Here is a 21,706-nt window from a genome sequence, read left to right on the forward strand (position 1 = left end):
ACAGCAGACTGAAGCACGATTTGGACTTGAGGTGTCCCTTGAGATTTTATAGTGACAGACAAAATTTTGCCAGATTTGATCAGCAGCCACCAAAAATGAGAATTCTTAAAACTGTCTCAGAATGGAAAGAGGCTTCTGACACTTTAAAATGCAGTTTCTAGCTTTCTAGGAGGAAAAAGGTACAAGAGGGGATGTTATAATATTTATTGAAAAGAAGAGAAAACAATTACTGTGCATACAAATGGGGATAGTATGTAAAGTTTATTGTCATATGAAAAGTTAACATGCTCTAGATTCAATAAGAAAAAAAAAACAATTTAAAAATGAGCAAAATATTTGAACAGACCACAAAAGAAGAGCTCCTACAAGCATAGGAATGCGGACTAATTGGAAAGAGGCACAAGGGAACTGCCTGGGGGGATGGAATTATTCTATCTCTTTACTGGAGTGTGGATTACACATGTGTATACATTTGTCAAAATTCATAAGCACGTGAAAAAGTGCCCAACATCGTGAATCATCAGGGAAGAGCAAATAAAATCCACAATGAGTTATCATTCACCCACTAAAGCAGTGAAAATTAAGGAGACTGACAACACCAAAAGTTGGTGAGGATGTGGAGCCATCAGAGCGCTATGTATTACCTGGTGGGTGTGGACAATGGTGCGACCTCTTAGGGAAACGTTCTGGCGATTTTTAATTTTATAATTGTATACATACTTTCCAACCCAGCAATTTTTTTTCTTTTTCGTTTTTGTTTTGTTCTGTTTTGTTTTTGTTTTTGAGACAGGCTTCATTGGGTCACCCAGGCTGGAGTGCAGTGGCATGATCTCAGTTCACTGCAATCTTTGCATGCCCCCCCTGCCAACTCCCCCCTGAACCCCGGGGGCTCAAGCGATACTCTCACCTCAGCCTCCCAAGCAGCTGGGACCACCACAGGTGTGCACCATCACACCCAGCTATTATTTCTTTGTATTTTTAGTAGAGACAGTGTCTCGCTATATTGCCTAGGCTAGTCTTAAACTCCTGGACTCAAGTGATCCACCTGCCTTGATCTCCCAAAGTGCTGGGATTACAGGTGTGACCACTGTGCCCAGCCAGACCCAGCCATTCTATGCCATGATATTTACCCAACAAAAGTAAAATACATTCGCAAAAACACTGTACAAGAAAGTTTATAGCAACTTTGTCTGTGATAGCCCAAAACCGGAAACAACTCAAATGTCCAAAAACAGATGAATGAAAAAAAATTGGGGTGTATCCATACAACAGAATAGTACCCAACGATAAAAATCAGTGAATTACTGATAAGCACCACTCAGAAGAATCTCAGAAACGTTATGCTGAGCAAAACCAAGCCAGACACAAAAGTGTACATCCCATATCCATTTATATAAAATTTAATAACAAGCCTCTGCCAGCATGGAAATGGGAACTGATTGAAAAGAGGCATGAGAGAACTGCCTGAAGATGGAATTATTCTCTTGAGTGTAGATTACACGCGTGTATGCATTTGTCAAAATTTGGCTGGGTGCAGTGGCTTATGCCTGTAATCCCAGCACTTTGGGTGGCCGAGGTGGGTGGATCACCTGAGGTCAGGAGTTTGAGACCAGCCTGGCCAACATGGTGAAACCTTGTTTCTATTAAAAATACAAAAAATCAGCTGGACGTGGTGGTACGTGCCTGTAGTCCCAGCTACTTGGGAGGCAGAGGCAGGAGTTTTATTGCTTGAACCCAGGAGGCAAAGGCTGCTGTGAGCTGAGATCGCGCCACTGCACTCCAGCCTGGGTGACAGAGTAAGACTCCATCTCAAAAAAAAAAAAAAAAAAATCAGCATGTTGTTGTGCTAACCCCTATCGACTCCAGTGATGATGGCACCAGGCTCAAGAGGCCAAAGAAGAGACCCAGAGCCACCAAATGTGACACGGAGTTTTACTGGGGGCTTACATGCAGGGGAGAGAGTGCAGTGGTGGTGGCCAGGCAGAAGAAATGCAACTGCTTGCAAAAGGCATGCAGTTGATACAGCATTTCCACTTAGCACCCTAACAACCTCCACCTGGCAACCTTCATTCAGCCCAGAGCTCAGAGACTCAATCTCCCATATGGGCTGTCTTCCACAGGGTGGGACTGGGGCTCAGATGTTCCTCATAGACAAGGAACAAATCTCCAGGTTGGCCACTCCCAGATTCCCTAGTTCAGAACACACATTCAGGTGTGTCTGCCATACAGGGTCATTTTCAGCGTACCCCTAAGTTACTGCTATCAGGTGCATTTACCATACACATATAAGATTTGTGCATTTCACTGTGTGTACACTACAAAAATAAAAAAATAGAGAACTTTTATTAATTATATGCATGTTGAGGCATTTAGAGATGAAGTGCACTGATTTCTGCATTTTGACGTGCATAAAAAATAAGATTAATTGATGTATATACGGTAAAGTAAATATAGCAAAATGTTCATTATAGAATCTAGGTAGTAAATATATTTTCAGGCTTTCAGCATACGTGAAAAATTTCATGGTGAAATAATGGTGTGAAGATAATATGCAAAACGAAGATATCGAATTAAGATTATGGCCAATTTTTAAAAATCACTGAAAACATTAATTTTGTATTTTTATATTTAATTAAAACACATTAACATAATACTTGTATTACGAGAGAAAAAAATTATAGAAATTCTGAGGCCAGGCGCAGTGGCTCACGCCTGTAATCCCAGCATTTTGGGAGGCCGAGGTGGGCGGATCACTTGAGGTCAGGAGTTTGAGACCAGCCTGGCCAACATGGTGAAACCCTGTCCCTTCTAAAAATACAAAAATTAGCCAAGCATGGTCGCGCAGGCATGTATGTCCCAGCTACTAGGGAGGCTGAGACACAAGAATCACTTGAGCTGGGGAGGTGGGGGTTGCAGTGAGCCGAGATCGCACCACTGCACTGCATCCTGGGTGACAGTGAGATTCTGTCTCAAAAAAAAAAAAAAGAAAGAAAGAAAGTAAAAGAAAAAGAAAATTTAAAATATGCAGAGTAGAAATAACATTTTAAATATCTGTACTCTCACAACCCCTGGAAAATCACTTATAACATATTAGTACATTTCTTTTTTTTACTTAACGTATCTTGAAAATTTTCCACTGTCATTAAATGTTCTTCAAAAAAATGATTCTTAGATGGTAATATATTCCATTGCATGTATGTACTATATATAAATTGTTTAATCACTCCCTATTGTTAGATGTTGGCTTGTTTCCAAGTTTTTCTATTCTAAACAAAGCTAGGGTGAACATTACTCTGCATGCATCTTTGACCACATTTTGATTTTTCTTTAGGTTAGATTCCTTAAATTTGGCTTACTGGGTCAGAGGTTAGGAACATTTTTAATGTTTAATACTAACAAACTGTTTTCCAGAAAGGTTATACGAAGTTACATACCCTATGTAGTATACGAGAGTGTTTGTTTCCTGCAACTTTGATATCTTTGGGTATTTTTTAAAATTTGGTTTTAATTTTTTTGCCAATCTATACGGGAAAAATTGCATTGTGTTATCATTGTAATTTGTATTTCTTTGAATACTATTAAATTTAGACATTTCTTTTTTCCAAATTCTTACTAGTGATTTGTATTTCTTCTCTAAATTATCTGTTTACATCCTTTATCTATCGTGTGGGGGAGGCTGTTACTACTTTTATATTGATTTGTTGAAACTTTTTGTAAAATAAGTGTATTAATCTCATGCCTCATGTGTTTGCTATAGCTATTTCTCAGCTTATTGCTTACCTTTTCCATTAAACTTTTGATTTTGAAATAGTTATAGATTCACATGTAGTTGTGAGAAATAATACAGAGAGATTCTGCATACCCTTTACCCAGTTTCCCCTAATGGTAAGATCTTGCAAAATTATAGTACAGCCTGGGTGAGGTGGCTCATACCTGTAATCCCAGCACTTTGGGAGGCCGAGGTGGGTGGATCACCTGAGGTCAGGAGTTCAAGACCAGCCTGGCCAATATGGCAAAACACTGTTTCTACTAAAAATACAAAAAATTAGCCAGGCATAGTGGTGGGTGCCTGTAATCCCAGCTACTTGGGAGGCTGAGGCAGGAGAATCGCTTGAATCCGGGAGGCAGAGGCTGCAGTGAGCCGAGATCGCGCCACTGCACTCTAACCTGGGTGACAAGGGCGAAACTCTGTTTCAAAACAAAAAGATTATAGTACAATATCACAACCAGAATATTGACTTTGATAGAGTCAAGATATAGAACATTTCCATCACCACAAGGATTCCCCATATTGTCTTTTTCATAGCCACACCTACTTCCTTCCAGCCCCTAATCCTTCCTTAATTCCTGGCAACCACTAATCTGTCCTCCACTTGCATCATTTTGTCATTTCAGAAATTTTATATAAATGAAATCAACATTATGTAAACTTTTGGGATTATCTGTTTTCACTCAGCAGAATTCTCTGGAGGTTCATCCCAGCTGCTGCATGGATCAGTAGCTTGTTCCTTTTAATTTCTAAGTAGTATTCCATGATTTGGATGTACTATAGTTTATTTTTATTTTTTTTTATTTTTTATTTTTTTAAACAGAATCTATCATTTATTGAGGATTTACTTTGTGCCAGGCACTGTTCTAAGTGCTTTATCGATATCATATAATTAATTTAATAATAATAACCTTATGAAGGTACTGTTACTATTTCTGTTTTATATATGAGGAAATTAAGACATAAAGATTTAACAAACCAGCCCAAGGTCAACTGTCTAGTAAGTAGTTGAACTGGAGTTGAAATGCACTTAAAAAAGTTGTGAAGTATACACAATGTAAAATAATCATTTTAACCATTTTAAAGTATATAGTTCTGTGGCATTAAGTATATTCATATTATTGTGCAACCATTAACAGCATCCATCTCTAAAACTTTTTGATCTTGGCAAACTGAAACTCTATACTGACTAAACACTAGTTCCCTATTCTCCCATCCCCAGCCCCTGGCAACCACCTTTTTACTTTTTCTCTTTGAGTTTAACTCCTCTAGGAGCCTCATATAAGAGGAATCATACAATATTTATCTTTTTGTGGCTGGCTTATTTCGCTTAGCATAATGTCTTCAAGGTTCATTCATGTTGTAGCATATATTGAAATTCCCTATTTTATTTTTATTTATTTATTTTTATTATTATTTTCTTTTGAGATGGAGTTTCTCTCTTGTTGCTTAGGCTGGAGTGCAATGGTGCCATCTCAGCTCACTGCAATCTCTGCCTCCTGCATTCAAGTGATTCTCCTGCTTCAGCCTCCCGAGTAGCTGAAATTGCAGGCATACACCACCATGCCCAGCTAATTTTGTATTTTTAGTAGAGATGGGGTTTCTCCATGTTAGTCAGGCTGGTCTTGAACTCCCGACTTCAGATGATCTGCCCGTCTCGGCCTCTCAAAGTGCTGGGATTACAGGCATGAGCCACCGCACCTGGCAAAATTCCCTATTTCTTAAGACTAAATAATATTCCATTGTGTGTATGTACATTTCATTTATCCATCTATCTGTTGGTACACATGTGGGTTACTTCTACCTCTTGGCTACTGTTAATGAAGCTGCCATGGACACGAGTGTACAACTATCTCTTCAAGACCCTGCTTTCACTTCTTTTGAGTATCTACCTGAAAGTAGAACTGCTGGGTCATATGGTAATTTTATGTTTAATTTTCTGAGGAACTGCCATATTTTTGCCATAGATGGATGTACTATAGTTTAACCACTCACCCATTGAAGGACATCTGGGTTGTTTCCAGTTTGGGGGTATTATGAATAAAGCTGCTATAAACATTCATGTACAAGTTTCCATGTAAACATGTTTTCATTTCTGTGGGATAAATACACAGGAGTGCAGTTGCTGGACTATATGGTAGTTGCATGTTTAGTTTTCAAAACAGCTGCCAAACTCTTTTCCAGAGTGCCAATGCCATTTTACATTTCCACCAGAGTATATGAGTCATCCAGTTTCTCTACATCCTTGCCAGTATAAGATGTTGTCACTATAGCGGATCACGAGGTCAGGAGATCGAGACCACGGTGAAACCCCGTCTCTACTAAAAATACAAAAAATTAGGCGGGCGTGGTGGCGGGCGCTTGTAGTCCCAGCTACTCAGAGAGGCTGAGCCAGGAGAATGGCGTGAACCCAGGAGGCGGAGCTTGCAGTGAGCCGAGATTGCGCCACTTCACTCCAGCCTGGGTGACAGAGCGAGACTCCGTCTCCAAAAAAAAAAAAAAAAAAAAAAAAAAAGATGTTGTCACTATTTTAATTGTTAAATTAATTAATTAAAGAGATAAGGTCTTGCTGTGTCACCTAGGCTGAGGTGCAGTGCAACAGTCATAGCTCACTTGAGCCTCAAACTCCTGGGCTCAAGTGATCCTCCCATCTCAGCCTCCCAAGTAGCTAGAACTACAGGCACAAGCCACCATGCCCGGCAAAAAACTTTTTTTCTTTTTCTAGAGACAGGGTCTCACTATGTTGCCCAGGCTGGTCTTGAACTCCTAGCCTCAAGCAATTCTCCTGCCTCAGCCTCCTAAAGTATTAGGATTACAGGCATGGGCCACTGTGCTCAGACACTATTTTTATTTTAGAACTTTTTCTTTTTCTTTTTCTTTTTTTTTTCTTTTTGAGATGGAGTCTCGCTCTGTTGCCCAGGCTGGAGTGCAGTGGAACGATTTTGGCTCATCTCTGCCTCCTGGGTTCAAGCAATTCTCCTGCCTCAGCCTCCCGAGTAGCTGGGATTACAGGCGCTCACCACCACACCCAGCTAATTTATTTTAGAACTTCTGGTAGATGTGTATAATAGCTCATGGTAGATTTAATTTGAATTTCCCTAATGATTAATTTTGAACACCTTTGCATGTACATATTTACCATCAGTATATCATCCTTAATGAAATATATCTTTATGTCATTTGCCCATTTTCTTTCTTTCTTTTGTTTTTTGAGACAGTCTTGCTCTGTCACCCAGGCTGGAGTACCATGGCACGATCTTGGCTCACTGCAACCTTTGCTTCCCAGGCTCAAGCAATCCTCCCACCTGAGCTTCGCCAGTAGCTGGGACTACAGTCTCACGACACCACACCCTACTCCTTTTTGGATTTTTTTGTAGAGATAGGGTTTCATCTTGTTGCCCAGGCCAGTCTTGAACTCCTGAGCTCAAGTGATCCACCCAGCTTGGCCTCCCAAAGTGCTGGGATTGCAGACATGAGTCACCATGCTTGGCCCCATTTGTTGATTTTCTAATTGGATTCTTTTAACTGTTGAGTTTTAAGAGTTCTTTATGTGTACTAAATTGTCCTTTATTGAAGTTGGGGTTTGCAAATATTTTCTCCCAATCTGCAGCCTGTCTTTTTCATCCTTTTGACATGGTCTTTTGCAGAGCAAAAAGTTTTTAATTTTGATGAAATCTAGTTTTTCAATTTTTCCTTTTATGAATGATTCTTTTGGTGTCAAGTCTAACAACTCTTTGCTTAGCTGTACATCGAGAAGATTTTATCCTATGTTTTCATTTCCAAAGGTTTTATAGTTTTACATTTTATATTTCAGTTCACAATCCATTTTGAATTAATTTTTATATAAAGTGTGAGGTTTCAGTTGAGGTTCTTTTTTTTTTTTTTTTTTTTTTTTTTTTTAGCTATAGATGTCCGGTTTCTCCAGCACCATATTTTGAAAAGCCTCTTTTTTCTCCATTGATTTGCTTTTGCGTCTTTGTCAAAAATCAAGTGAGCACGTATGTGTGGGTCTATTCTGGGTTTTCAACTCTATTCTATTGATCTGTATGTCTATCACTGCACCAATAGCAGACACTCTTGATTACTGTAGCTATATGATGTCTTGAAATAGGATAAACTGATTGTTCTTACTTTATTCTTATTTTTCATAACTCTTTTTAGTTATTGTATTTCCTCTGCCTTTCCATATAAATGTTAGAGAAATCTTATCTATGTCTGCAAAAAATCTTCCTGGAATTTTGGCAGAAATTGCATTAAGCTTATATATCAATTTAGATACATCCTAGCTATGTTGTCTCCTAATCCATTAACACAGTACATCTCCCCATTTATTTATATCTTTGATTTCTTTGATTAGTGCTTTGTGGCTTTCAGCACACCCATTCTGTACATGTTTTATTAGATTTATACCTAAGTATTTCATTTTTTGAGTGATTATGGTATTTTATTTTTAATCTTGATGTCCACACGTTTATTAACAGTATATAAAATTACAATTGACTGTTCTATCTTGATCTGGTATCATGCGACTTTGCTAAACTCACTTATTCTAAAAGTTTTGGTAGATTCCTTGGAGTTTTCCATATACACAATCATATCATCTGCAATTAGGGGCTGTTTTATTTCTTTCTCCTAATCTTTATGTCTTTAATTTCCTTTCCTTGCCTTAACACTCCGTCTGGAATTTCCTGTACTATCTTGAATAAGAGTGGTGAAAGCAAACATCCTTGCTTTGTTCCTAAAATTTGGGGGCAAGCACTCAGTCTTTCTTCAGTGAGTATAATGTTAGCTGTAGGTTTTTTGTACTCCTATTTTCCTATTTTTCTAAGAGTCTTTATCAGGAATGGGTATTGAATTGATTTTTAAGTGTCGAACTGGTCTTGCATCCTGGAAATAAATCCGACTTTTTTACCATGTATGATTCTTTTTATTTTTTTTAAGGATTTTTTTTTTTTTGAGACAGAGTCTTGTTCTGTCACCCAGGCTAGAATGCAGTGGCATGATCTCTGCTCACTGCAACCTCCACTTCCCAGGTTCAAGTGATTCTCCTGCCTCAGCCTCCCAAGTAGCTGGGATTACAGGCATCCGCCACCATGCCTGGCCAATTTTTGTATTTTTAGTAGAGATGAGGTTTCACCATGTTGACCAGGCTGGTCTCGAACCCCTGACCTTAGGTGATCTGCCCGCCTTGGGCTCCCAAAGTGCTGGGATTACGGGCTTGAGTCACTGTGCCTGGCCTGATTCTTTTTATATAGTGCTGAATTTATTTGCTAATATTTTGTTAAGGATTTTTGCGTCTATATTCATAGTGAATATTGGTTTGTCATTCTCTTTGTTGTACTATTTTTAATCTGATTTTGGTATCAGGGTAATACTAGATTCATAAAATAAATTGTGAACTATTCTCACTTTTGTTTTATGAAAGACTTTGTTTAGAATTGGTGTTAGTTCTTTAAATATTTGGTAGAATTTTCCAGTAAAACCATCTGGGCCTGAAGATTTCTTTCTTGGGAGTTGAGTTATGAATCCAATTTCCTTAATAGATAAAGATCTAGGCCGGGTGCAGTGGCTCACGCTTGTAATCCTGGCACTTTGGGAGGCCAAGGCGGGCAGATCATGAGGTCAGGAGATCGAGACCACGGTGAAACCCCGTCTCTACTAAAAATACAAAAAATTAGCCGGGCGTGGTGGCGGGCGCCTGTAGTCCCAGCTACTCGGAGAGGCTGAGGCAGGAGAATGGCGTGAACCTGGGAGGCGGAGCTTGCAGTGAGCCGAGATCGCGCCACTGCACTCCAGCCTGGGTGACAAAGCGAGACTCCGTCTCAAAAAAAAAAAAAAAGATCTAATCAAGTTATTTCATATTAGGTGAGTTGTGTCAATTTGTGTTTTTTGAGAAATTAATCTTTTTCATCTAAGTTGTCAGATTTATTTGTGTAGAGTTGTTCATAGTATTCCTTTATTTTCCTTTTTATCTCTGCAGGGTCTGTGGCAATATCCCCAATTCCATTCCTGATATCGGTAATTTATAATTAATGTCTTCTCTCATTTTTTTCTGTACATCTTGCTAGAGTTTTGTCAACTTTATTGATCTTTTCAAAGAACCAATTCTTTGTTTCATCAATTTACCTATATTTTCTGTTTTTAATTTCATTTATTTCTCCTCTTGTCTTTATTATTTCCTTCCTTCTTGCTTTGAGTGTATTTTGCTCTTTTTCTGGGTTCTTGAGGTGAGAGCTTAGACTGTTGGTTTGGGGCTTTCTCTCTTTTCTTTAATATTCATTTATTTTCTTTTTTTTAGAGATGTTGGGGGTGGGGGTTCTCACCATGTTGCCCAGGCTGGTCTCGAACTCCTGGGCTCAGGCAATCCTCCTGCCTTGGCCTCAAAGTGCTGAGATCACAGGTGTGAGGCACCATAGCTGGCCTTTTTTTTTGGGGGGGGGGAATGTTTATGTATTTTTCTTTCTTATAGAGATGGGATCTCACCCTCTTTTCTAGTGTATGTATTTAGTGCTAAAATTTTCCTCTCAGCACTACTTTGTCTTCCACAAATTTTCTTTCTTTCTTTTTCTTTCCCTTCTTCCTTCCTTCCTTTCCTCCCTACCTCCCTCCCTTCTTTCTTTCTTTTTTCTTTCTTTTTCCTTTTCTTTCTCCCTCTTTCTTTTCTTTTCCTTTCTCTTTCTCTTTCTTCTTTCTTTCTTTCTTCTTTCTTTCTTTCTGTCCTTCCTTCCTTCCTTCCCTCCCTCCCTCCTTCTTTCTCTTTCTTTCTTTCGCTTTCTTTCTCTTTTCTTTCTCTCTCTTTCTTTTCTTCTCTTTTCCTTTCTCTTTCTTTCTCTCTCTCTCTCCTTCCTTCCTTCTTTCCTTCCTTCCTTGCTTGCTCTTTCTTTCTTTCTTTCTTTCTTTCTTTCTTTCTTTCTTTCTTTCTTTCTTTCTTTCTTTCTTCTTTCTTTCTTTCGACAGGTTCTCACTTTGTCACCCAGGCTGGAGTGCAGTGGTGTGATCTCAGCTCACTGCAGCCTCACTTCCTGGGCTCAAGCAATCCTCCCTCCTTAGCCCCCCAGGTAGCTGGGACTACAGGCACATGCCACCACGCCTGGCTAATTTTTGTATTTTTAGTCAAGACGGGGTTTCATCGTGTTGCCCAGGCTGGTCTTGAACGGCTGGACTCAAGCAATATGGCTGCCTTGACCTCTCAAAGTGCTGAGATTACAGGTGTGAGCCACCACGCTGGGCCACAATTTTTCCTATGCTTTGCTTTCATTTTCATTCAGCTCTATGTATTTTTTTTTTTATTTCTCTTGAGACTTTTTTTGACTCAGGGATTAATAATGTGTTATTTTGTTTATAATTGTTTGAAATTTTTACTCTGTTTTATTTTTATCAATATCTAGTTGGATTCCATTGTGTTCAAAGAATAAACTTTTTATGGTTTTTATTCTTAAATTTGTTGTCATATTTCTGTCAGCCTCATTTGGCAGATTTATATATGAGGTACTATAATGGGATTTAAGCCTTGAAATCATGGCATTTGTGATCAGGATTAATGAAAATTTTTTATCTCTTATCCCTTGCTACTTTAAAACAATAAAATAAAATACTTCCAAGGCTTAAAAGGTAAGTATCAAAATATTGAAAGAATAAATGGGTACAGAAACCTCATCAGCTGAATATCTAGGACCACTTCTCTCATATCATTGGTATATTAATTTGAAGCAAAGTTAAAATTCTTTTTTTTTGAGTGTGGAGCGGTGGGGATGGAGTCTCACTCTGTGGCCCAGGCTGGAGTGCAGTGGAGCGATCTCGGCTCACTGCAAGCTCTGCCTCCCGGGTTCACGCCATTCTCCTGCCTCAGCTTCCCCAGCAGCTGGGACTACAGGTGCCCGCCACCATGCCTGGCTAATTTTTTGTATTTTTAGTAGAGACAGGGTTTCACTACATTAGCCATGATGGTCTCGATCTCCTGACCTTGTGATCCGCCCACCTCGGCCTCCCAAAGTGCTGGGATTACAGGCATGAGCCAACACGCCTGGCCGCAAAATTAAAATTCTTGTTCCCTTTTGTTTTATTTATTTATTTATTTATTTATTTTATTTTTTATTTTTTTGAGATGGAGTCTTGCTCTGTCACCCACGCTGGAGTGCAGTGGTGCAATCTCGGCTCACTGCAAGCTCCGCCTCCCGGGTTCACGCCATTCTCCTGCCTCAGCCTCTCCGAGTAGCTGGGACTACAGGCACCCGCCACCATGCCCGGCTAATTTTTTGTATTTTTAGTTGAGACGGGATTTCACCGTGGTCTCGATCTCCTGACCTCGTGATCCGCCCGCCTCGGCCTCCCAAAGTGCTGGGATTACAAGCGTGAGCCACCGCGCCCGGCCTCCCTTTTGTTTTAAATAGGTAATACATTCACATGGCTCAAAACCCAGATAATATTAAAAAGGTGTATAACAAAACATTTCACTCCCATCCCATCCCCCAATTCCTCTGTTCCACCCCATCTTTCCCTACAAGTGACACACCTGCATCACTTTCTTTTTATTCCAAGATCCTTTTACAAATATGAATATATCATTATAACTTCTCTTCCCCCCCCACTTTTTTTTCCATACAAAAAGTAGCATAAAGAACATTTAGAACGTGAACTCTGAAGCCAGACTGACAATGTCAAAACTGCATTTCTTCCACTCACTAGCTGTGTATCTTTACACAAGTTTCATAACCTCTCAGTGTCTCAGTTTCTTCATCCGTATTGTGAGGATAATAATAGCATCTGTCTCATATGGCTATTTGAGGATTAAATGAGCTAATATATGTATGAAACATTTATGACAGGGCCTGGCACATGGGGATCTATCTGTGGTACTGTTATCATAGGGAGGTGTGGTTTCATGAATCTAAGAGCGTGGGCTCTGGAGCAAGACTGCCCAAGGCCAAATTCATTTTCTTACCTGTAAAATGTAGATTATAATAGTACTTACCTGGCTGGGTGCGGTGACTCACGCCCGTAATCCCAGCACCGAGGCAGGTGGATCACCTGAGGTCAGGAGTTTGACATCAGCCTGGCCAACATGGTGATTCCCTGTCTCTACTAAAAATACAAAAATGTGCTGGGCATGGTGGCGCATGCCTGTAATCTCCACTACTCAGGAGGCTGAGGCAGGAGAATCACTTGAACCTTGGAGGCGGAGGTTGCAGTGAGCCAGGATCATACCATTGCACTCCAGCCTGGGCAACAAGAGCGAAATTCTGTCTCAAATAGTGATGATAATAATAATAATAGTACTTACCTTCATAGAGTTGTTGTGGGATTGAAATGATCATATATATACATATCTATATAAAATATATATTTATATGTATATAAAAGGACAGTGCCTTGCACAGGGCAAGCACTATTGTATTTCATCAGATCCAAGATGCCATGGATTATAAGACACATCATTATTTTATGTACTAAGAAAGAAAAACCATTACAATTAAATTATGTCCTGCCTTTGACTGTAACACATCCTCATTTCAAGTATGTTACAAAGTAAAAAAAAAAATGCACATCTTAGAATTGATGAAATATGGGATGTAAGTGTTAGCTACTCCACTCTTATATTTACTTAAAAATATATCTTGGCCTTTTCCGGTTGCGGCGCCGCGCGGTGAGGTTCTCTAGTGCGCGCTCGCAGCCATGCCGTCCAAGGGACCGCTGCAGTAGGTGCAGGTCTTCGGACGCAAGAAGACAGCCACAGCTGTGGCGCATTGCAAACGCGGCAATGGTCTCATCAAGGTGAACGGGCGGCCCCTGGAGATGATTGAGCCGCGCACGCTACAGTACAAGCTGCTGGAGCCAGTTCTGCTTCTCGGCAAGGAGCGATTTGCTGGTGTAGACATCCGTGTCCGTGTGAAGGGTGGTGGTCACGTGGCCCAGATTTATGCTATCCGTCAGTCCATCTCCAAAGCCCTGGTGGCCTATTACCAGAAACACGTGGATGAGGCTTCCAAGAAGGAGATCAAAGACATCCTCATCCAGTATGACCGGACCCTGCTAGTAGCTGATCCTCGTCGCTGCGAGTCCAAAAAGTTTGGAGGCCCCGGTGCCCGGGCTCGCTACCAGAAATCCTACCGATAAGCCCATCATGACTCAAAATTCACCTGTATAATAAACAGTTTTGAGGGATTTTAAAGTTTCAAAAAAAAAAAAAATATATATATATATATATATATATATATATCTTGGATATTGCTCTGTATTGGTACAAAGAAACCTTCTCCTTTTTTCTTAAAAAAAAAATGGCTATACAGTAATCCATTGTGTGGATGAGCCATAAATTATTTAACCAGTGTCCTATAAGTTTCCAGTCTGTTGCTGTTACAAACAATACCACAATGAATAACTTTGTAAACATGTCATTTTGCAAGTCTGCTGGTGTATCTGCAAGATAAATTCCCAGAATTGTCACTGCTGGGTCAAAGAGTAAACATATTTGAAATTTTGGCAGGTACACTAAGCTCAAGTTTTAACTTGCAAGGCCACTTCAAACTAAGGAAATCATGGATCAAGAATGTTTGGGCCGGGCGTGGTGGCTCACACCTGTAGTCCCAGCACTTTGGGAGGCCGAGGCAGACGGATCACCCGAGGTCGGGGGTTCAAGACCAGCCTAACCAACATGATGAAACCCCATCTCTGCTAACAGTACAAAATTAGCCAGGCATGGTGGTGCGCCACCTGTAGTCCCAGCTACTTGGGAGGCTGAGGCTGGAGAATCACTTGAACCTGGGAGGCAGAGGTTGCAGTGAGCAGAGATCACGCCACTGCACTCCAGCCCAGGTTACAGAGAGAGACTCTATCTCAAAAAGAAAAAAAAAAGGATGTTTGAAAAGGATGGGCCTAATGAGAAGAATCCCACCCAAAGGTATGGGAGAAAGAACTTTCTCATTCATTGCTGGGGCTCATGTAAATAGGTCAGATTTTTGGAAAAGTTTTTCTTTTCCTTTTTTCAATTTTACTTCTAGAAAGCAATCTTACAAGGCCAGGTGCAGTGGCTCATGCCTGTAATCCCAGCACTTTGGGAGGCCGAGGTGGGTGAATCACCTGAGGTCAGGAGTTTGAGACCAGTCCTGGCCAACATGGTGAAACCCTGTCTCTACTAAAACTACAAAAATTAGCAGGGTGTTGTGGCGGGCATGTGTAATCCCAGCTACTTGGGAGGCTGAGGCAGAAGAATCACTTGAACCCAGGAGGCAGAGGTTGCAGTGAGCCGAGACCGCAGCATTGTACTCCAGCCTGGGCAACAAGAGCAAAACTCCGTCTCAAAAAAAGAAAGGGATCTTACAGAAATACAAGCACAAGCTGCAAAGACATATGCAATAGTGATAGCAAGTGCTTACTGTGCAGCAGGCCCAAGGCTAAGTGATTTAGAGGAATGAACCCATCTACTTCTAGTAACACTCTGAGGTAGGGGCTACTATCCCAATTTTACAGATGTGGAAACTTGAAACACAGACAGGGTAAAGCTAAAAATCTGCAGAGCTAGGCTTGGACCAAACTAGCCTGGTACAAGTTTGTGCCCTTAACCATACAAATACACTATTTTGAAATACAGCAGTAAAAAAAACAAAAATAAAAACAAAAACAGAGAAGCCAGAATGTCCCAAAGTGAGCTAGTCCACTACGGACCCTCTCCCACACTGTGGAAAACAATGCAACCATGATAAAGAATAAAGCAAATTTTTACATACCAATACCAACTATGTCCATAACGTACGTGTTGCTTTGTTAAAAAAAAAAAAAAAATACAAAAGTGGGGGCCGGGTGCGGTGGCTCACTCCTGTAATCCCAGCACTTTGGGAGGCGAAGCGGGCGGATCACCTGAAGCCAGGAGTTCGAGACCAGCCTGGCCAACATGGTGAAACCCCATCTCTAATAAAAATACAAAAATTAGCTGGGTGTGGTGGCAGGTGCCTGTAATCCCAGCTACTCGGGAGGCTGAGGCAGGAGAATCACTTGAACCCGGGAGGCAGAGGTTGCAGTGAGCCAAGATCGTGCTATTGCACTCCAGCCTGGGGGACAAGAAGAAGACTTAGTCTCAAAAAAAAAAAAAAAAAAAAAAAAAAGAAAAAAATAGAAAAGGGGGCTGCAGGGCAGCTTGAACAGCATGAGTCCATTTCAATATATGTGTGTATGTAATGTATCAATCACATAGATGGATGGATGGATGAATAGGTACATAGACAAATAGATAACATAATATTAGAAGTCTGGAAGGATAATTAAACAATTAAGGATATTCACTACAATTACCTCTGGATGAGAGAAGGGGGACTTCACATTGTATACTTCCAAATTATTTGAATATCTGTGACAGACTTGTTCTTGTAATGCGCTTATTGTTGTTAAGAGGCAGCAGTCATGGACATTTAATTCTTGACTCCTAAAATTTTACTTTACTCCTGCACCAGTGTTATCAGAAACACCAAGAAATGGTTGGGTATAAAAGGGCACCATGGACCCTGTGAGTTGAAGGGAAAAACAAAAAACAACCAACCCAGATTCAGAGATAAATAGCAGTGACTTGTGCTAATGTATTACCTAGAAAATGATTCAGCATTATCACCTACAGAAGTAGGCCCTACCTGCTCGGCACTTTTCAAATACAAATATTCTTTAAATGATTAAAAGTAGTTTAGGTTTCATCCGGGCGCAGTGGCTCACTCCTGTAATCCCAGCACTTTGGGAGGCCGAGGCGAGCGGATCACCTGAGGTTGGGAGTTCGAGACCAGCCTGGCCAACACGGAGAAACCCCATCTCTACTAAAAATACAAAACTAGCCGGGTGTGGTGGTGCACGCCTGTAATCCCATCTATACTGGAGGCTAAGGCAGGAGAAACGCTTGAATCTGGGAGGCAGGGTTGCAGTGAGCCGAGATCGTGCCATTGCACTCCAGCCTGGGCAACAAGAGCAAAACTCCATCTTAAAAAAAAAAGTAGTTTAGTTTTCTTTAGCATTTTAAAGTATGATTTCCTCCATTTCTAAGCAGGTTTTACTCCCTAGAATCTTCCCAACCTGACTTGAATCTCTCTCTAAACACCTACTGTCTCTAGTTCATTTGTGCTGTGATAATAAAATACCCCAGACGGGGTAATTTATAAAGAAGAGAAAATGTATTTCTCACAGTTCTGTAGGCTAGAATTCCAAGAGCAAGGTGCCAGCACTGGTGTCTAGCGAGGGCTGCTCTTTGCTTCCAAGATGGCGCCTTGTTGCTGCACCCTTACATGGTGGAAAGTGAATGGGCAAGAGAGTGCCACCACGCCCAGCTAATTTTGTATTTTTAGTAGAGATGGGGTTTCTCCATGTTGGTCAGGCTGGTCTGGAACACCCGACCTCAGGTGATCCTCCTGCCTCGGCCTCCCAAAGTGCTGGGATTACAGGCGTGAGCCACCTCGTCCAGCCTTTGAGCCCTTTTATAAGGGTGCTAATCCCATTCATGAGGGTTAACCCTCATGAATCCCATCCCTCAAACCATAGCAGCTACCAATTAAAGTAAAATTAAGGTATTTTATAACAGGACATGTGTATAAATGATCCTAAATGGAATGCCATTATTGAAAGGTGCAGGCTAGGCTGAGGTGGTGGAGTGAGTAGGCCTGGGCATGCTCGTGAGAGGAAAGTCAATACTATTTCAGTAATACAGGGTGCAGCCGCCTAAAGAGGGTAGCAGCCTCCTACCAAGATGGCCCATCTTCGACTCATGAATGAACCCTGCCCTGCCCACTTGTCACCGCTGGGGGTGGTGTGCAATGAACTCCATTACTTCTAGGGTAGAGAGACTGTTCTCAAGAAAGGAGGAGAATCACTGAAAAATGAAGGATTGATCTTTGGAGAAAGTCGTTTGAAATCATATAAAGGGAATTTTCGCCGGGCGTAGTGGCTCAAGCCTGTAATCCTAGCCCTTTGGGAGGCCGAGGCGTGCGGATCACGAGGTCAGGAGATTGAGACCATCCTGGCTTAACACGGTGAAACCCTGTCTCTACTAAAAATACAAAAAAAATTAGCCGGGCTTGCTGGCGGGCGCCTGTAGTCCCAGCTACTTGGGAGGCTGAGGCAGGGGAATGGCCTGAAACCGGGAGGCAGAGCTTGCAGTGAGCCGAGAGCTCGCCACTGCACTCCAGCCTGGGTGACAGAGCAAGACTCCGTCTGAAAAAAAAAAAAAAGAAAAAAAAAAGGGAATTTTCAAGGAATCAGTTTCCTACCAGGAAAACGGAGAAGAGAGAGGATAAAGCTTCATCTTCCAATAAAGAACTTCCGTGCTGCTGAAGTTGTCAGCAGGAAGTGTCTATTTCAGTACACCTGACCCTCTAAGGACAAAGTTGTTGCACCTTCTAGTTTCAGACTCTGGATAAAGTTTCTATCTGAGGAATCCTAATTTTCCAAGCTTCTTTTCCATTTTATCATCCTTTCCCTACTTTCTGAAGTATTCAGCCTGCCTTCCTCCTTCACCTTAGCATATTATTGCTCCCATTCTTTTGCTGAGTTTTCTGGAGTATGGGCCATTTGGAAATCTTTCTTAGGAAAAAGATTCTTGGTTCTGCCTTCTTTCCCGTTTATCTTAAAATGTGATGTTTGTTGTGTCTTGGGGACCCTGTTTTACCGTCCTATTACTCACCTTCCCATTTATTACTTTTCCCAGATGTCTTACTGGTGCCTGGGAGGGGTTTCCTGAGCTGATACGGTTCCTGAGCCTAACTCAATTTGTCCAGAGGCCAAAGGAATCTGCAGTCTCTGGCCATCATTGGAGTCCCTAAGTTTTAAGCCATATCCAGGGCTTTACAGCAAAAAGTGATTGTGTTTGTCATCTTCTTTCAGCCCTTTTCTGGCAGTGCTCATCCTTGCTGGTAGATATTTGCTACTGATGCTTAGTGGTTGTGCTTCTTTTCCTTTTTCCTCTCCTTTTCTTTATTTTCCTAAACGAAGACACTGTCTTTTTATTTTTGTAGAGACAGGCTCTTGCTATGATGCCGAGGGAGTCTCAAACTCCTGGCCTCAAGTGATCCTCCTGCCTTGGCCTCCCAAAATGCTGAGATTACAGGTGTGAGCCACTGCACCTGGCCAACATTGTCTTGATTTTCTTCTGCTTTATAGAACTATTCTAAACATCTCTTCTTTAAAAAAAAAATTCTGCTTTCTTTTAATATAAATGTTTTTCTTTTTCGAGATGGGATCTCACCATATTGCCCAGGCTGGTCTTGAACTCCTGAGCTCAAGCGATCTGCTGGCCTCGGCCTCCCAATGTGCTGGGATTACAGGTGTGAGCCACCCACGTGGCTGAAAACATCTATTCTTTTCTGCTCTTCTCTCACAATGAAAGAGGGGCAAACGTGGATCTTGGAAGAAGCCTGTATTCTGGTTTTGTGTCATCTCAAGAAGATACTTGTCGTTGGGGCGTCTCATCGGGCACTCCTCAGGGCTTGCCACCTCCCCAGCGGGTGGGACATCCTGCCTTGTCTTCTTTCTCCTTTCTCCACAGCCCTGGCATACTGCTGCAAAGCTCCGCAACGCCTTTGCTCGGGAAGTTCCCCGTGCAGGCTCTCAGCAAGGATGTCTGCCTCCCTTGCTATAAACAGGAACGAAAACACTACTTCCTGGATTGCATCTTTACATAAATATGTAATTTCCCAGTAACATCACTTCCTGGAGTCCAGCTTCTCATCGGTCTCGGGAACCTACAATTTCCCTACTCAATTTTGTCCTTGTCACCTACAGGTTATTTGGAAGTCATCTTGTGACTTTAGTCCCTGATTATTGCTTCCTCTGTTGTTTCACCTCTGATAGCCTCTTGACGGGGCCACAAGAATGAATCATTAGCCGGGAGCGGTGGCTCACGCTTGTAATCCCAGCACTTTGGGAGGCCGAGGCGGGCGGATCAAGAGGTCAAGAGATCAAGACCACGGTGAAACCCCGTCTCTACTAAACATACAAAAAATTAGCCAGGCGTGGTGGCGGGTGCCTGTAGTCCCAGCTACTCAGAGAGGCTGAGGCAGGAGAATGGCGTGAACCCGGGAGGCGGAGCTTGCAGTGAGCCGAGATTGCGCCACTGCACTCCAGCCTGGGCGACAGAGCGAGACTCCGTCTCAAAAAAAAAAAAAAAAAATGAATGAATCATTAAGACTAGTGCAGCTGGGTGCAGTGGCTCACTCCTGTAATCCCAGCACTTTGAGAGGCTGAGGCGGGTGGATCATTTGAGGTCAGGAGTTTGAGACTAGACTGGCCAACATGGTGAAACCCTGTCTCTACTAAAACTACAAAAATTAGCAGGGTGTTGTGGTGGGCGCTTGTAATCCCAGCTACTCAGGAGGCTGAGGCAGGAAAATCACTTGAACCTGGGAGGCGGAGGTTGCAGTGAGCCAAGATTGTGCCACTGCACTCCAGCCTGGGCAACAGAGCAAGACTGTCTCAAAAAAAAAAACAAAAAACAGAAAAAAAAAAAAAAAAAAAAACCAAAACTACTGCAAAGCATCTTTTTACCCCAACAAAATGTTTTCAGCTTAGTCCTGTTGAAGGGCAATCAGCCTTCCATCCTGTTCTTTAGTGATATATCATCTCTCTCTTTCTCTCTCCTGCTCTCCCAAGCCTATATGTGATTATAATTCACAGTCACAATCACTCACACTTTCCTCCCAGATAACACCATTCTTATGGTTCATGCATTTTTTCTTATTTAATTTTAATAGTGTATGTTATAGATAACTTATATTTATTTGTTATTTTTATTTTTTTATTTTAAATTTTTTGAGACAGAGTCTCACTCTGTTGCCCAGGCTGGAGTGCAATGGTGCAATCTGTGCTCACTGCAAGCTCTGCCTCCTGGGTTCACGTCATTCTCCTGCCTCAGCCTCCTGAGTAGCTGGGACTACAGGCACCCGCCACCACACCTGGCTAATTTTTTGTATTTTTAGTAGAGATGGGGTTTCACTGTGTTAGCCAAGATGGTCTCGATCTCATGACCTCGTGATCTGCCCGCCTCGGCCTCCCAAAGTGCTGAGATTACAGGTGTGAGCCACTGTGCCCGGCCAGATAACTCGTATATTATTTATAAAGAATAAGTAGCACAGCGAACTAGAACTCAGGTCAACATTTAGAGCATTACCAAGAACTATTTCCCTTTGAGTTCCCCTTCTGTTCCTTTCTCCTACCCCCCTCTAACTATCCTAAATTATTTGAGTTTTTTCTTTGCTTTTAAAATATATAGTTCTTATGTATGTATATATGTATGCTAAATAGTATGTTGTTTAATGTTGCTTGGTTTTGAGCTCTATAAAAATTCTATCCTGGAATTGCTTGAACCCGGGAGGCAGAGGTGGCAGTGAGCTGAGATGGCGCCACTGCACTCCAGTCTGGAAGACAGAGAGAGACTCCGTCTCCAAAAAAAAAAAATTCTATCCTGGACTCTCTTTTACTCTTCAACATTATGATTCTTCCAAGAAGTTGCATGTAGCTGTATCTTATTTATTTTCACTGCTGTATAATATGCTGTAATTTATCTATTCTCTGGATGATGAACATTTAAGTTGCTTCCATGTTTTTTAAAATTAGAAACATTGCTTCAATGAACAATCTTGTACATGCTTCCTGGTGCATATGTGCAAGAGTTTTGGCAGGTCATACAATGAGTAATGGGTCTACAATGGCAGTTCTCCAACTTTGATGCCTAGGCGCAGTGGCTCATGGCTGTAATCCCAGCACTTTGGGAGGCTGAGGCAGGCGGACCACTAGCCTGGGCGACAGAGTGAGGCTCCATCTAAAACAAAAACAAAAACAAACAAAAAAAAAACCCACAAAACTTTTCTGTCTATCAGAATCACCTGGAAGGCCAATAGGGAATACAAAGAGCTCACTGAAGTGGGCCAGAGCCTGGGCCTATTTCTCTTTTTAACCAAGTTTCACAGGCGATTCTGA

At 41.6% G+C, this 21,706-nt stretch overlaps 1 pseudogene; it reads left to right on the plus strand.

Moving 5' to 3' along the window:
- The first annotated feature begins 13,426 nt into the window (after positions 1-13,426).
- On the plus strand, positions 13,427-13,937 carry LOC116482543 (small ribosomal subunit protein uS9-like; annotated as a pseudogene).
- The last annotated feature ends 7,769 nt before the right edge of the window (positions 13,938-21,706 follow it).

This window comes from Hylobates moloch, unplaced genomic scaffold (genome assembly GCF_009828535.3).
Source record: "Hylobates moloch isolate HMO894 unplaced genomic scaffold, HMol_V3 SCAFFOLD_14, whole genome shotgun sequence".
In the NCBI taxonomy this organism is placed as follows: domain Eukaryota; kingdom Metazoa; phylum Chordata; class Mammalia; order Primates; family Hylobatidae; genus Hylobates; species Hylobates moloch.